The sequence below is a fragment of the Mauremys reevesii genome, linkage group 4 (genome assembly GCF_016161935.1).
Source record: "Mauremys reevesii isolate NIE-2019 linkage group 4, ASM1616193v1, whole genome shotgun sequence".
In the NCBI taxonomy this organism is placed as follows: Eukaryota; Metazoa; Chordata; order Testudines; family Geoemydidae; genus Mauremys; species Mauremys reevesii.
In genome coordinates, this window is record NC_052626.1 from 57,593,097 (window position 1) to 57,606,799 (window position 13,703).

At 42.1% G+C, this 13,703-nt stretch overlaps 1 protein-coding gene across 4 annotated transcripts in view; it reads right to left on the reverse strand.

The window, feature by feature from the left end:
* The window catches only part of KATNBL1 (katanin regulatory subunit B1 like 1), a 41,507-nt gene that overhangs the window by 23,088 nt on the left and 4,716 nt on the right, over positions 1-13,703 (reverse strand). Inside the window, exon 2 of one of the 4 annotated variants that reach the window (XM_039535332.1) lies at positions 1,417-1,484. The exons of 2 other annotated variants lie outside the window; for them this stretch is intronic. The gene's annotated coding sequence lies outside the window, so the exon portion shown is untranslated. Of the gene's footprint in view, positions 1-1,416; positions 1,485-9,779; positions 9,800-13,703 lie in introns of those variants that run through there. One more of the 4 variants, XM_039535333.1, reaches the window with a different exon arrangement.

The following is a 13,703-nucleotide window of genomic DNA, read 5'->3' on the forward strand; positions in this document are numbered from 1 at the left end:
TAATACATTAAAAATGTTAATGACCCTAATTATTAAGAGACATGAATAGACAAATTATGAATACATACATTTTAGAACAAAATATTTGAAGAATCCATTCCCCTTTTACTTACACACTAAAATCCAAGTTCAAAGTTCTGTTCTCCTGTAAAATCTGACAGCCTCAAAAACAAGCATAAGAAATGCAGGCTCTCTTCTGTTTATGCTGCCATTAATTTTTACAAGAAAGGCACACAACTGTACATGCAGGCCATGGCAAGCTTCTCCATTAAAGTATATTTATTGTAACTTTAAGATTATGGTTTGGATTAAGATAGTAAGCCATTTTTTGCAACTATGCTTTTAAAAGAAGAAATTCAGTTCACCTTTAATCTAAGAACATGTTTACCCGGATTGCAGTTCGACAGTGCAATTGTTCCAATAGCCAAATGATGTCTTAATTCTATGATGAACAACTCATTCATTAAATAGAAAAAAACAAAAACAAAAAACAAACAAACTCAAAACAAACCCACATAACCCCTGCTTTGCCCTCCTCCCTCCCCACCTTCAGTGTGGATCTTTGGAATGTTTAAAATTTAAATCTAAAGTGACCAAATACCATACTTTTACCCCTTCTAGTTAATGCTTACTATTCCATTACCCTTCAGGAGGTAGCTAGTTCGATGCTCAAGTCACTGCTACTATAGTTATCTTGTACAGAATTATTAGTTTTATGTTTTGATACATCATTTAGAAGGGTCACAGACAACATTTTGGAATCTAGACACTTGGATTATTTTTAAATATTCTCTGTGACAAGAGAGCAGCCCAGTCTTATTAGTTCAAAACAGTAACATCAATTAAAATTGATGAAAGTTACATGCAAGTGTCAGGGAGAGAGCACACTTAAATCTGAAAGCTTCATCTTATTTCATCTATTCAAACCTTTCATAATAAAAGCGCAAACCCACCTAAAGTTGTTGAGTTTTATTAACAATGCAGAACTAAACCCAGGTGCACAAACCTATTGAGTGTTGCATGACGTGTCAACCTCTCTTTCCTCATGTGGGACCTAAGTTTTTTGCTATCATGAACAGAGAGAAGGGGTAATGGGCAGCAGCCTGAAGCCATACTTTAATGTTTGATGTCTTTGGAAGATAGTTGCTCAGGGATCTGCCACATCTTCCCTCTCCCCAACTGCCATTTAACCACCAGCTGGTTTCATTGCTGTACACTACACTGTACTCAGATTTTCTCTTGGTGCAATGCATTCTGGGGCATAAGAACTCAGAATAAGGTACTGGAAGCCCGCAGCAGGGTTTCACTCCCATTGCTGTCAAATGGGGGCATCAGCAGGAAATCTATTCTTAGAAAAATCTTTTCAATTTGGGGTAGGGAGGGTACAGGAGTGGAAAGAAGAATGAGTGGCTTTACCTTGCAGGTTACTGGAAGTCCACATTTTGGGGGCAGGAGGTAGTCAGATCCCAGCCATGATTTTGGTTCTGAAGCATATAAGAAATTAAGCAGCTTGGGCAGAGTTTTACATACTTAGTCTATTCAGTAAAACTCTAAGGAAGTGATCTTAAACAGAGATGGTATCCACTAAACTAAGCAAACTGCCAAGTTCTACATAGTTGAATTTATCAAACATTGCCTCTCTCTGGCCTGGTCTACATTATGAGTTTAGGTTGAATTTAGCAGCATTAAATCAAATTAACCCTGTACCCATCCACACGACAAAGCCATTTTTGTCGACATAAAGGGCTCTTAAAATCAATTTCTGTGCTCCTCCCCGACGAGGGGAGTAGCGCTGAAATCCACATTGCCAGTTCGAATTAGGGTTAGTGTGGATGCAATTTGATGGTATTGGCCTCCGGGAGCTATCCCACAGTGCACCATTGTGACCGCTCTGGACAGCAATGTGAACTCGGATGTACTGGACAGGTAGTCAGGAAAAGCCCCGGGATCTTTTGAACTTCATTTTCTGTTTGCCCAGCGTGGAGAGCTGATCAGCACAGGTGACCATGCAGTCCCAGAATCGAAAAAGAGCTCCAGCATGGACCATATGGGAGATACTGGATCTGATCACTGTATGGGGAGACAAATCCATGCTATCAGAACTCCGTTCCAAAAGACGGAATGCCAAAACATTTGAAAAAAAATCTCCAAGGCCATGATGGACAGAGGCCACAACAGGGACTCAACACAGTGTTGCGTGAAACTTAAGGAGCTGAGACAAGCGTATCAGAAAGCCAAAAAATCAAACGGACGCTCTGGGCCAGAGTCGCAGACATGCCGGTTCTATGCTGAGCTGCAGGCCACCACTACCCCACCCCTGTCCGTGGACACTGATGATGGGGTATTCTCAGTCACCATGCCTGAGGATTTTGCGGACGGGGAAGATGAGGAGAGGGAGGAGGAGGATGACAACAAGGTTGATGAGCCACACAGCACATCGTTCTTCCCAACGGCCAGGATCTTTTTCTCAGCCTGACTGAAATATCCTCCCAACCCTCCCAAGGCGGTATCCCGGACCATGAAGCCGTAGAAGGGACCTCTGGTGAGTGTACCTTTGTAAATATAAAACATGGTTTAAAAGCAAGTGTTTTTTAATGATTAATTTGCCCTGAGGACTTGGGATGCATTTGTGACCAGTACAGCTACTGGAAAAGTCTGTTAATGTGTCTGGGAATGAGCGGAAATCCTCCAGGGACATCTCCATGAAGTTCTCCTGGAGGTACTCTAAAAGCCTTTGCAGAAGGTTTCTGGGGAGAGCAGCCTTATTCCATCCTCCATGGTAGGACACTTTACCACGCCATGCTAGTAGCAAGTAATCTGGTATCACTGCATGACAAAGCCTGGCAGCATATGGTCCCGGTGGTTGCTGGCATTCAAGCAACATCCGTTCTGTGATATCCTCCGGAGAGTGATATCGTTCATGGTAACCTGGTTGAAATACTTGAATTTAATTAAGGGGACATTGATAGGTGGCTGTTCCTACTGGGCTGTTTGCCTGCGGCTGAAAAGAAATCCTCCACGCAGTTAGCCGAGCAGTTCGGGGGGGCATCGGCACTGAGCTGTTCACGTTTGGCTAGCAGGGATCTTCCCTGATATCAGCCATGCGGTGCGGTGGGGGGAGGGTTAAAGCGTCATCCCAGATGAAAAGGGAGGGGGTAGTTTGGTTTCTGCTACTGCATGTTAACACGAAAACCGCAGCCCTAAATGGACAATTCAACGGGCTTTGCTTGGTATGGGAAAGGAGGGCGTTGCTGTTATGAAGGTTGCAGAAGCCAAAAGACTATGGCTTCCCATGGCCGCCTGCAAGCCGAATTCTGTTGCCCGGCGTGTTTGATGTCTAACACCAAATCCGCAGCAACTCAATACAAGATGCAAAAAATCACCTTGTACCGAAATCACATGTGCTACGTAATGTGAATAGTGTTCACCGTGAAACAGTATACCCATTGTTCTGTAAAATGTATCTTTTTAAATACTTCTCTCCAGTTATTTTCTGGTCTGGGAAGTAAATCCCTTCCTGCAGCCATTTAAACAGACCAGAGTTCCTGAAGACGCGAGCATCATGAACCTCTCCTGGCTATCCCACGTTGATGTTGGTGAAACATCCCTTGTGATCCACCAGTGCTTGCAGCACCATTGAAAAGTACCCCTTGTGGTTTATGTACTGGCTGCCTTGGTGGTCCGGTCCCAAGATATAGATATGGGTTCCGTCTATCGCCCCATCACAGTTAGGGAATCCCATTGCAGCAAAGCCATCCACTATGACCTGCACATTTCCCAGAGTCACTACCTTTGATAGCAGCAGTTCAGTGATTGCATTGGCTACTTGCATGACACCAACCCCCACAGTAGATTTGCCCACTCCCAATTGATTCCTGACTGACCGGTAGCTGTCTGGTGTTGCAAGCTTCCAGAAGGCTATCGCCACTCACTTGTGAACAGTGAGGGCTGCTCTCATCTTGGTATTCTTACGCTTCAGGGCAGGGGAAAGCAAGTCACAACGTTCCATGAAAGTGCCCTTACGCATGCGAAAGTTTCACAGCCACTGGGAATCATCCCAGACCTGCAACACTATTTGATCCCACCAGTCTGTGCTTGTTTCCTGGGCCCAGAATCGGTGTTCCACTGCATGAACCTGCCCCATTAACACCATGATGTCCACATTGCTGGGGCTCGTGCTTTGAGAGAAGTCTGTGTCCATGTCCTCATCACTGTCGTTGCGCTGCCATTGCCTCCTCGCCTGTTTTTTCAGCTTCAGGTTCTGCATAAATTGCATGATAATGTGCGAGGTGTTTACAATGCTCATAACTGCTGCGGTGAGCTGAACGGTGAATGCTTGCCATGCTACGGCATCTGCTCGGGGAATCCAGGGAAAAGGGCGCGAAAGGATTGTCTGCCGTTGCTTTCACGGAGGGAGGATTGACTGACATTTACCCATAACCACCTGTGACAATTTTTTGGCCCCATCAGGCATTGGGAGCTCAACCCAGAATTCCAATGGGCAGCAGGAACTGTGGTGAACCACAGTGCACCGCTCCAGAAGTCGATGCTTGCCATATACACCGGACGCACACTGCCGAATTAATGTGCATGCAAGACTGCCAGCCAATACACGTCAGATATTTCTAGGGTTAAAAACCGGAGAGTTTTTTAGTGTGATGTGGGCAATAAGTCATTTTGGGCCTTCTTTATACATCACGTCCTCTTTCAGGGGCAACGGATTCTTCCTCAAAATGGGGTGGGGGCACGAGGCACCACCCCCTCTGTGGTCCCAGCCTCTTCCCATCTTCTCTCCAAGACCCTGCCCAAGCCGGGCCAGGGAACCTGGGCCCACCACCTGGCCGGGGGGCCTCGAGCAGCTGCTGGCCCGTGTCCCCCACCGAGGGCAGGTGGAGGTCTGCGGCTCGTGACAGCTGACCACATATCTCTTACCATGGCCCAGCAGTGGCTTCCAGCCTGCCTAGAGGGGTGTGTGTGTGTGTGTGTGTGTGTGTGTACGCACATCTTGGGGGGGTGAGGGGGGAGAGGAGGGGCAAGGGGCCAGCCCGTGGCAAAAAGTAGGAGGGCCACGGCCCTTGGCCTCCCCTGTTCTAGCACCTCTGTGCTCTTAACTACTCTGCAGGTCACCTTGAAAATCCATATGAGACTTGATCACTTCAGATATTGACATACTAGTAATTTATTATAGAACACAAGCCTCTAAGAGCACATTACATGGCTTTTTTGTATTTTACATTGTTTAGCGTCATTGCACTTAATATATTAAACCTTCATCCCTAGTTTATTTTAAATCAGACATTTCTTCTATTTCTCAGCTTCCATTCCACTATAACATTCATAGTATCTGTTCGCAAACACAGATGTTCTTGTTGATTCCCCCATATTAAATCAAGTGCCAGACTCCTCTGACGACCACATTAATCTTTATAAGAGTTAGATGAAAAAGTGTCATTGACTGTCACTCCCTAAGGAGAGCACAGTTCATGGTTTAAAAGCAACTGAAAATTGTCACAGATCAGAATTCCAGTCGAGGGCATCTGGTCTTATCATTCACTTTCCGATTTACCAAAAAAAAAAAGCACAAGGAGGCTTTAAGTAAGCTTAGAATGACTATTTTTAATTTATTGCCAAAAGGGTAACTGGTCCAGCAACCTAATTTAGCACTGCTGAATCATTTGTGTGTGTTGCACTAATGCTCAACAAACTCCTTTAATAATAAAAGTTACTTATCTTTCACTGACAAAATTCATAATGTTAGAGCCCAACTGCATTTTGATTTGACAGGTATTGATTATTGGAGATTTCTTGGTTCTTTGGATGCACACCTACAGCTTTTAGGCCTTTTGCAAAGACTTGGGCCATGAAAATGTGTCAGCTGTGCTCAATTACTTCACACTTATGAGTCAGCTTCCTTTACTGTCTTAAGAGTATTTGAGACACCATTGGCCTATTAAGTGCTAACAATATTTTTTAAGGTGTTGCAGAAAATGCCTTTTGAATTAATGTTCATTTCTAACAGGATAGATCATAAATGTGTGTGTGTGTCTAAATCTGAAAAAAAATCACCGCTCTGTCCACACAGCAGGCAGTAGTAGTAGCACTTGAGCTTCAATCCGTACCCCATGACAGGCCAGCTAACTTGTTTAAAGCACCACACTTGAGCTTCAGATTTTTGCGTGGATGGAGTCAGACTCAGAGCTATATGAGTTATAACTTGAGTTAACTTCGCAGCAAAGACAAACCCTCTATCAGACTGCTCACAACAGGAATAGTGCTCTGGTTCGGGTGTTAGCGTGTGGGCTAGTCAGCTGAGTTTTATACTAACTACTTATTTAACATTTGTCCAAGTCACTTGATACAGAGCATGACATTCCTAGAGGAAAGAGTTTCATACTTAAGGTACAGGACTCTGGCTTGGTCACCCTGACAAAAATGGGACTTACAATTATCTACTGGTAGAAGATGCAGTGTAGCCAGGATTCAGGCATCTCTGGTAAAAAAAAAAAAAAAAAGTATCCATTGTGAATTATGGGTTCCCATTTTTTGTCAGTGTAGACCACTTCAGAGTCCAAAAACATCTCTTACAGAAACCTTCAAAGGTATGCAGACAGCAGTATTGTATATTCAGCAGAATACACTGTAAATCAAGCCTTGCTAAATCTTATAACTAAAACAATTCACATTGGGGTTTCAAGCCCTCAACATTCCTCTAATCTCCTTAACATAGATACAATACAAGATCCTGTCTCTTACTTAATAAACCATAAAACAAAGAAATGTATATTTAACTAGAGTGCCTAATTTGTAATACATATAGGAAACCATAGTAGACATTATAACTCATCCTAAAACAAAAGGGTGACCATAATCAGTCATAAGGATTGTTCTGGTCTGTCATTCCTTTCTGCTATTAAAAAGGGTGGCTGACAGGATGAACTCAAATCATACATTAATTCTCATGGGACATTATAAAATCCTGCTCTTACACTGACACAAATCATGAGCAAAAAGTACTCCCTGCCAGAGAACAGGTGAGCAGAGCTGTGATAGCAGGACTGCAGAGAGTTCCCTGTGCAGCTGTGGGGCTGGTGACATTGGATTCCTGCAAATGCAAGGTGCAGAGAAGGTTGTGGTTGCCAACTGTTACTGATGGATTATTTTTTCGCTAATTTCAACGTGTCAAGTAAAATTGACATTTACCAACCATTTAAATCAAATCCTGTCAAGCCTATTTATAAGCCAGCAATTATTTTTGTGATCTATCAAATGATTATTTTGTGTGTAAAACTAAACAGAATTCTTCCAAGACTTCTACCAACCTTTTGTGGCTATGCCACTTATGAGTCAGAGAATTACTCAATGTTCTGGATCTGTTTATAATCTGGGACTAGCTCGATATATTAAGTCATGAATCTCACCACATGCTCATATACGGAAGGTGACCCAGGTGGATGACTGAACTAAGTATGTGCAAAGAGCTTTGCTGAGGCTATAAAGGGGAGGCAAAGACTCAAAGGCTGACAAATGACAATCCACACACTAGCCAATTGCCTTTAAAGGGAAATGGGTTTATGTTAATACTTGCCAGCACTCTGACTGCTAGATCCAGGCTCTCTCATAGATCAGACTGCAGTTATTTTGATATTACTTATCTCTGACCAGGATGAAAAGGAGCACTTTTCTGTAATATTACTTTCACCTGTAATTATGTCACAGAAACAGGTACGGTTGTATCCTTTTTCTCCTCACGCAAATGAGTTTGGGTTATGGGCTGTCAATTGCCTACTTCAGTCAGCATGTGCTAAGTGCTTTTAAAAAGGGATGCTCAACTTGAAGTTATATTTGTCTGAAAGTGTTGCTCTTATTACTGTTACAAACAAGATTATTAAAACAGAGGTTAGTGAAAAAAAACTATTTGTTTACTTTGTGCAATTGACAGCACTTTGTATAATAAGTTAACAAGGCAGAAAAACTGAGGAGATCCCACTATAAATAGAGGAGCAAAAAGTATTTTTTTTTTGTTTTTTAAATTCCAAAAAAAAAGTGAAGTTGATAGTACACCTTTCAGCTTCCCGATTTGACGGCAAACTTCCTCCTAGGACCACTGTCTGCTACAGACTATGCCTGCAAGTAACACTAGTGCAATATTTTTACATGCTTTCTTGCTTTTCCTCCCCCTGCTGCCCCTTTTTAAAGTTACTTGATGCCTGCCTGTGAGTAGAATTCCCTGCCAGTCCATGTCTTTTATTTTCTAGTTGTTTGAAGTACCTTAAAAAAAGACAACAGTACACTCCATGCCATTATTTAATTACAATATCAATGTGAATATTTGTCCTTTGTTATTAATGATCTATGTTTAACATTCCAATTTAGTAACTGCTTCATAATAGATAGGGCCCTACCAAATTCACGGCCATGAAAAATGCATCAAGGACTGTGAAATCTGGTCTCTCCCCCGTGTGCTTTTATCCTATACTATACAGATTTTATGGGGGATCCAGCAATTCTCAAATTGGGGGGCCTGACCCAAAAGTTGCAGGGAGGACTGCAAGGTTATTTGTTGGGGGAGGGGGGGGGAAGAGGTATCACTTTTGCGCTGCTTTCAGAGCTGGGTTGCCGGAGAGCGGTGGCTGTTGGCCGGGTGCCCAGCTCTGAAGGAACCACCGTACCAGCAGCAGTGCAGAAGTAAGGGTGGCAATACCATATATACAATGCCACCCTTGCTCCTGCGCTGCTGCCTTCAGAGCTGGGTTGCTGGAGAGTGGTGGCTGCTTACTGAGGGCCCAGCTCTGCAGGCAGCAGCACAGAAGTAAGGGTGGCATGGTATGGTAATACTATACCATGCCATCCTTACTTCTGTGCTGCTGCTGGCGGGATCTGCCTGCAGAGCTGGGCTCCCGCTCTCCAGCTCTGAAGGCAGGCCCCTCCCCCCCATCTCCCTTTTGGGTCACAACCCCTACAATTACAGCACCGTTAAATTCCAGATTTAAATAGTTGAAATCATAAAATTTATGATTTTTAAATTCCTATGACCATGAAATTGACCAAAATGGACCATGAATTTGGTAGGGCCCTAATAATAGAAGTTTATTTACATAAGGAAGTGAAGACTCCCCACTGGTTTTAATTCACAGTTCCTACCTCACTCTTTTACTAGGGGCAAAGATTTACGCACATCCCAACGTGGAAGAAGCTGGGAGTTCAGTCCCTTAAACCAACAGATTGCTTATAATTTACTAGTGGCAAAGGCCACAAAAAGAGGCTCAGTGCTTGCACACTGCTGCCCATTTGCCTGCAAAATCTTAGTATCATGGTTTCTCTCTGAGGGGCTCCTCCAATCACCAAACCACAGCCATCTCCCCAGGAGTGAGCACCAAAGTTTAGACAAGAAATCTACACAAGTTTCTGCAGATATTTGCACTGTTCTGTCTTATGGGCCAGAGGGCAGGGATATGGCACAGCCAACAGTCATTCTTGGGTCTAGATTCCCACAGAACACTATCAGAGGGCCCTATAGGAAGGATGAGCCTTGTTACAGAGGTAGTATTCCTTCCCTTTGATGCCTCTACTGACATAGATTTTGGCTTCTTCAACTTGAGAAAGATACCTCCTTCTAAGCCAGTAGAGCTAGCAATGCAGAAACACAATCCACATTTCAACAACGCTGCATTTTGCCACTGCAATTATGTGATGAACACATGCAAAATTTTGTCTTTATGAGATTACATAAAAATCTGTCTAAAAGTAAACAGCGTGAAAGAAGGAGAAATTGAACATACCCGGAATGATATCTGCATGGGCCTCCGCCATTCTAGTTTCCTCCTGTGGCATTATTACTTTTTTCCTTTCTAGGCCCAAAGACCAGTGTAAACTTTTATTCATCTGTGGATCTGATGGTCAGTATAACACAGAATTCAAAAAAATTACACACTTGTTATGAGAGCTCAGGCTCTGTCTTGATGGCACACCGGGGATGTTTTGCAACAGAGTTTATTTAGTATGACTAAAAAGGCCTCAACGCTTTTAAAGATGCAGGCTAACACAGCTGACCATACTGTATGGTTTCAGACAACACATGCTTTGTCTACACACAAAAGTTGTACTACTTGGGTGTAGTTAAAGTGGTACCACCTGATTGGTGATGTAGTAATAATACTCGTACAGTCTATGCAGGAAGGAGAATAAGCTATTCTGATATAAAGCATCTTTATACCAGCACAATTATGCCCACACTACATGTACAAATATAACGATATCAGTTAAAGAGTCACATGCCTAGCTGACAGTAATACTGATACAGAAACTGTACAGACCAAGACAACTTCAAATACATTAGCCTGAGTCTTAAGGAGCATTCAGGGTCTGTTACACAGTAATAAAACCCCACAGCACTGAAACTTGGTCTTATCTGCGGGGATAAAAACAGTGGTATAGAAGATGTTCAGGCCCAGGCCTAAATATCTACACTGATATTTTTAGTCCCGCTGCCTGAGTTCCGTAAGCCTGAGTCAGTTGACCAGGGCCAGCTGCAGGTCTTCTACTGCACTGAAGACATATCCTAAAAGCTTTTTAGTCACATTAAGCCAACTATTGAAATATACCAAACCAACACTTTGCATGTCACTGATTTTAACTGCTACATATTTCTACATCTTTCAGTTTGACCCCAATTAAACACATTCCAGCTCTAAGTATGTATCACTAATTAAGCAAGATCTTACTTAGTGTCAATGCATTGCCATTTAACCATTTAAGAGTCTGTGCACTTTTTATAAGTTAGTTAGGTTTAGCTGGAGGTTGGGGTGATGGATGCCTCCCGCAATATGAAAGTATACTGGTAAAAGCCCTGCCTTGTCAGGCAAAGTGTGTATTTTTCAATTGTGTTAGCTTAATACAATTGAAAAGCTCTGTTAAATAGAAGCCAACACATTTGAAGCAGCATTAGCTGGCCATGTTGTAGCCTTGATTCCCTCACTGTGATCCTGGCCCACCTTGGCACTGAGCCATTCCCCCAGTGCAACTTAAGGAGCCTAATGGCCCCTCTGAATGCATCTGGCTGCCCACTGCCACAAGGGACATTCCAGCAGCCAGGAAGTTAACTGTACTTTATGTCCCATTCCCTTGATGTGCCTCCAACAGGGGCCAGCTCAGAGCCAATAAACCACGGTTTCGCAAACTGGGGGGTTGGGATCCCTGAGGGGGTCGTGAGGTTATTACATAGGGGGAGGGGTCGCAAGCTGTCAGCCTCCACTCCAAACCCCGCTTTGTTTCCAGCATTTATAATAGTGTTAAATATATATTAAAAAAGTGTTTCTAATTTATAATGGGTTTTTTTTTTTTTTACAAGCAGTGGCTTGCTATGTGAAAGGGGTCACTAGTACAAAAGTTTGAGAACCACTGCAATAAACCATCTTTATACCACCCAAGTGTTCTCTTTTTTGCAAATCCTCAATGATGAGGTTAAGAACATAACATAAGAACAGCCATACTGGTTCAGACCAAAGGTCCATCTAGCCCAGTATCCTGTCTACTGACAGTGGCCAATGCCAGGTGCTCCAGAGGGAGTGAACCTAACAGGTAATGATCAAGTGATCTCTTCTCCATCCATCTCCACCCTCTGACAAACAAAGGCTAGGGACACCATTCCTTACCCATTCTGGCTAATAGCCATTAACGGACTTAACCTCCATGAAATTATTTAGTTCTCTTTTAAACGCTGTTATAGTCCTACCCTTCACAACCTCCTCAGGTAAGGAGTTCCACAAATTGACTGTGCAAAGAAGAACTTCCTTTTATTTGTTTTAAACCTGATGCCCATTAATTTCATTTGGTGGCCCCTAGTTCTTGTATTATAGGAACAAGTAAATAACTTTTCCTTATTTACTTTCTCCACATCACTCATGATTTTATATACCTCTATCATATCCCCCCTTAGTCTCCTCTTTTCCAAGCTGAAAAGTCCTAGCTTCTTTAATCTCTCCTCACATGGGACCCGTTCCAAACCCCTAGCAGCAGTAGTGTAGTGTTTCTTAGCCAGGGGTACACAGAGGTCTTCCAGGCAGTACATCAGCTCATCTAGATATTTAACTAGTTTTACAACAGGCTACATAAAAAGCACTGGCAAAGTCAGTACAAACTAAAATTTCATAGACAATGATTTGTTTATACTGCTCTGTATACTATACACTGAAATGTAAGCACAATATTTATATTCCAATTGATTTATTTTATAATTATATGGTAAAAATGAGAAAGTAAGCAATTTTTCAGTAATAATGTGTTGTGACACTTTTGTATTTTTCTGTCTGATTTTGTAAGTTTTTAAGTGAGGTGAAACTTGGGGTACACAATACAAATGAGACTCTTGAAAGGGGTACAGTAGTCTGGAAAGGTTGAGAACCATTGGCATAGTGGAGAACCAGAGCCACAGAGTTAATAAATTAACCACATTAACGAACTTAGAAAGTAGCCTGTACCACATTTTTTTTTGCTACAATTTGGAAACGACAATTCTATTCAGTGTGAAACATTACATTCCTGGCATAGAAAGTCTAAAAACAAGCTTTCTCCAGACAGCACTCAAGGCTTTTTAGGCTTCCATGTTCACCCAACTTCACATAAAAAGCTTTGTGCGCCACCAAAGAAAGCTGGCACATAGGCTGAATCTTTCTCTGTCTGGTGCACAGTTTTAAATGGAAGAGATCTGATTACTTTCCTAGCTCCACAGACAGCTCCTCTGTCCCCACATATACATGTAACATTAAGAAAAGTATAAATGGTCACAGAAAGCTTTGTTAACTTTGAGTTAAGGTTATTTGAGATTATTTCCTCACAACACAAACACTAAAAAAAAAAAAAAAAAAAATCAAGAATATCATAAGTTAAGGGAACAGTCCCATCCAACCCAGCAATCTCCAAGCATTACCCTGCTACCACAATGACACTAAGTTCACACTAAGTCTTTTTGGCAATATCATCACCCTCAGCGCACACATCAAGAAAGTGAAAAAGGAAAAAAAAAATCCCACCACAGCGCATCACTTATGATATTATGAATGTACATAGACATTTAAGCATAAATTTGTTTAGTAGTCTGATTTTACTAAGGTAATAAATTGAATATGTAATCCACTTTGCCTTCTTCCCCTACCTAGTGCAATATTGTATTTTAACAGTATAATTGGTATTACTTTAAATGGTGTGTTCCAAGGCTGTGCACTGTAATGTTATTTTCAAATTGTTTGATGTGCATACACTGACTGCAGTAGTATTCCTGAATTAAAATTCAGCATTTTAAAAAGGGCATTCAGTACAACGGAGTACTGTAGACCGATACTGTATTAGATATCACTGCAGCTGTAATTCCTTGCTTTTTAGTGTTTGCATTGCAAGGAAAGATATTTGAGTGACCGGATGATTCCACATTGGGGGAAGATGAGGAAGATGTCTTTTCACCACATGGTAACCAACAAGGGGTAAAATTCTAGAAGACTAGCAATCTGTAGTTTTCAGTGTTTTAGGAAACATCTTTTTTCCTAGCAAAGACAAGGCCTAATTTAACAAAGTTTGTTTGGAAATTCATGCTATTGTAGGTACCTTCCCAACACACAGAAAGACAGTCATTGCTTCAAGTAGCTACACAGATCTTTTCAAACATGTATTAAAAAATGAGACACTTTTAAGCCAACTCAATATATCTATGA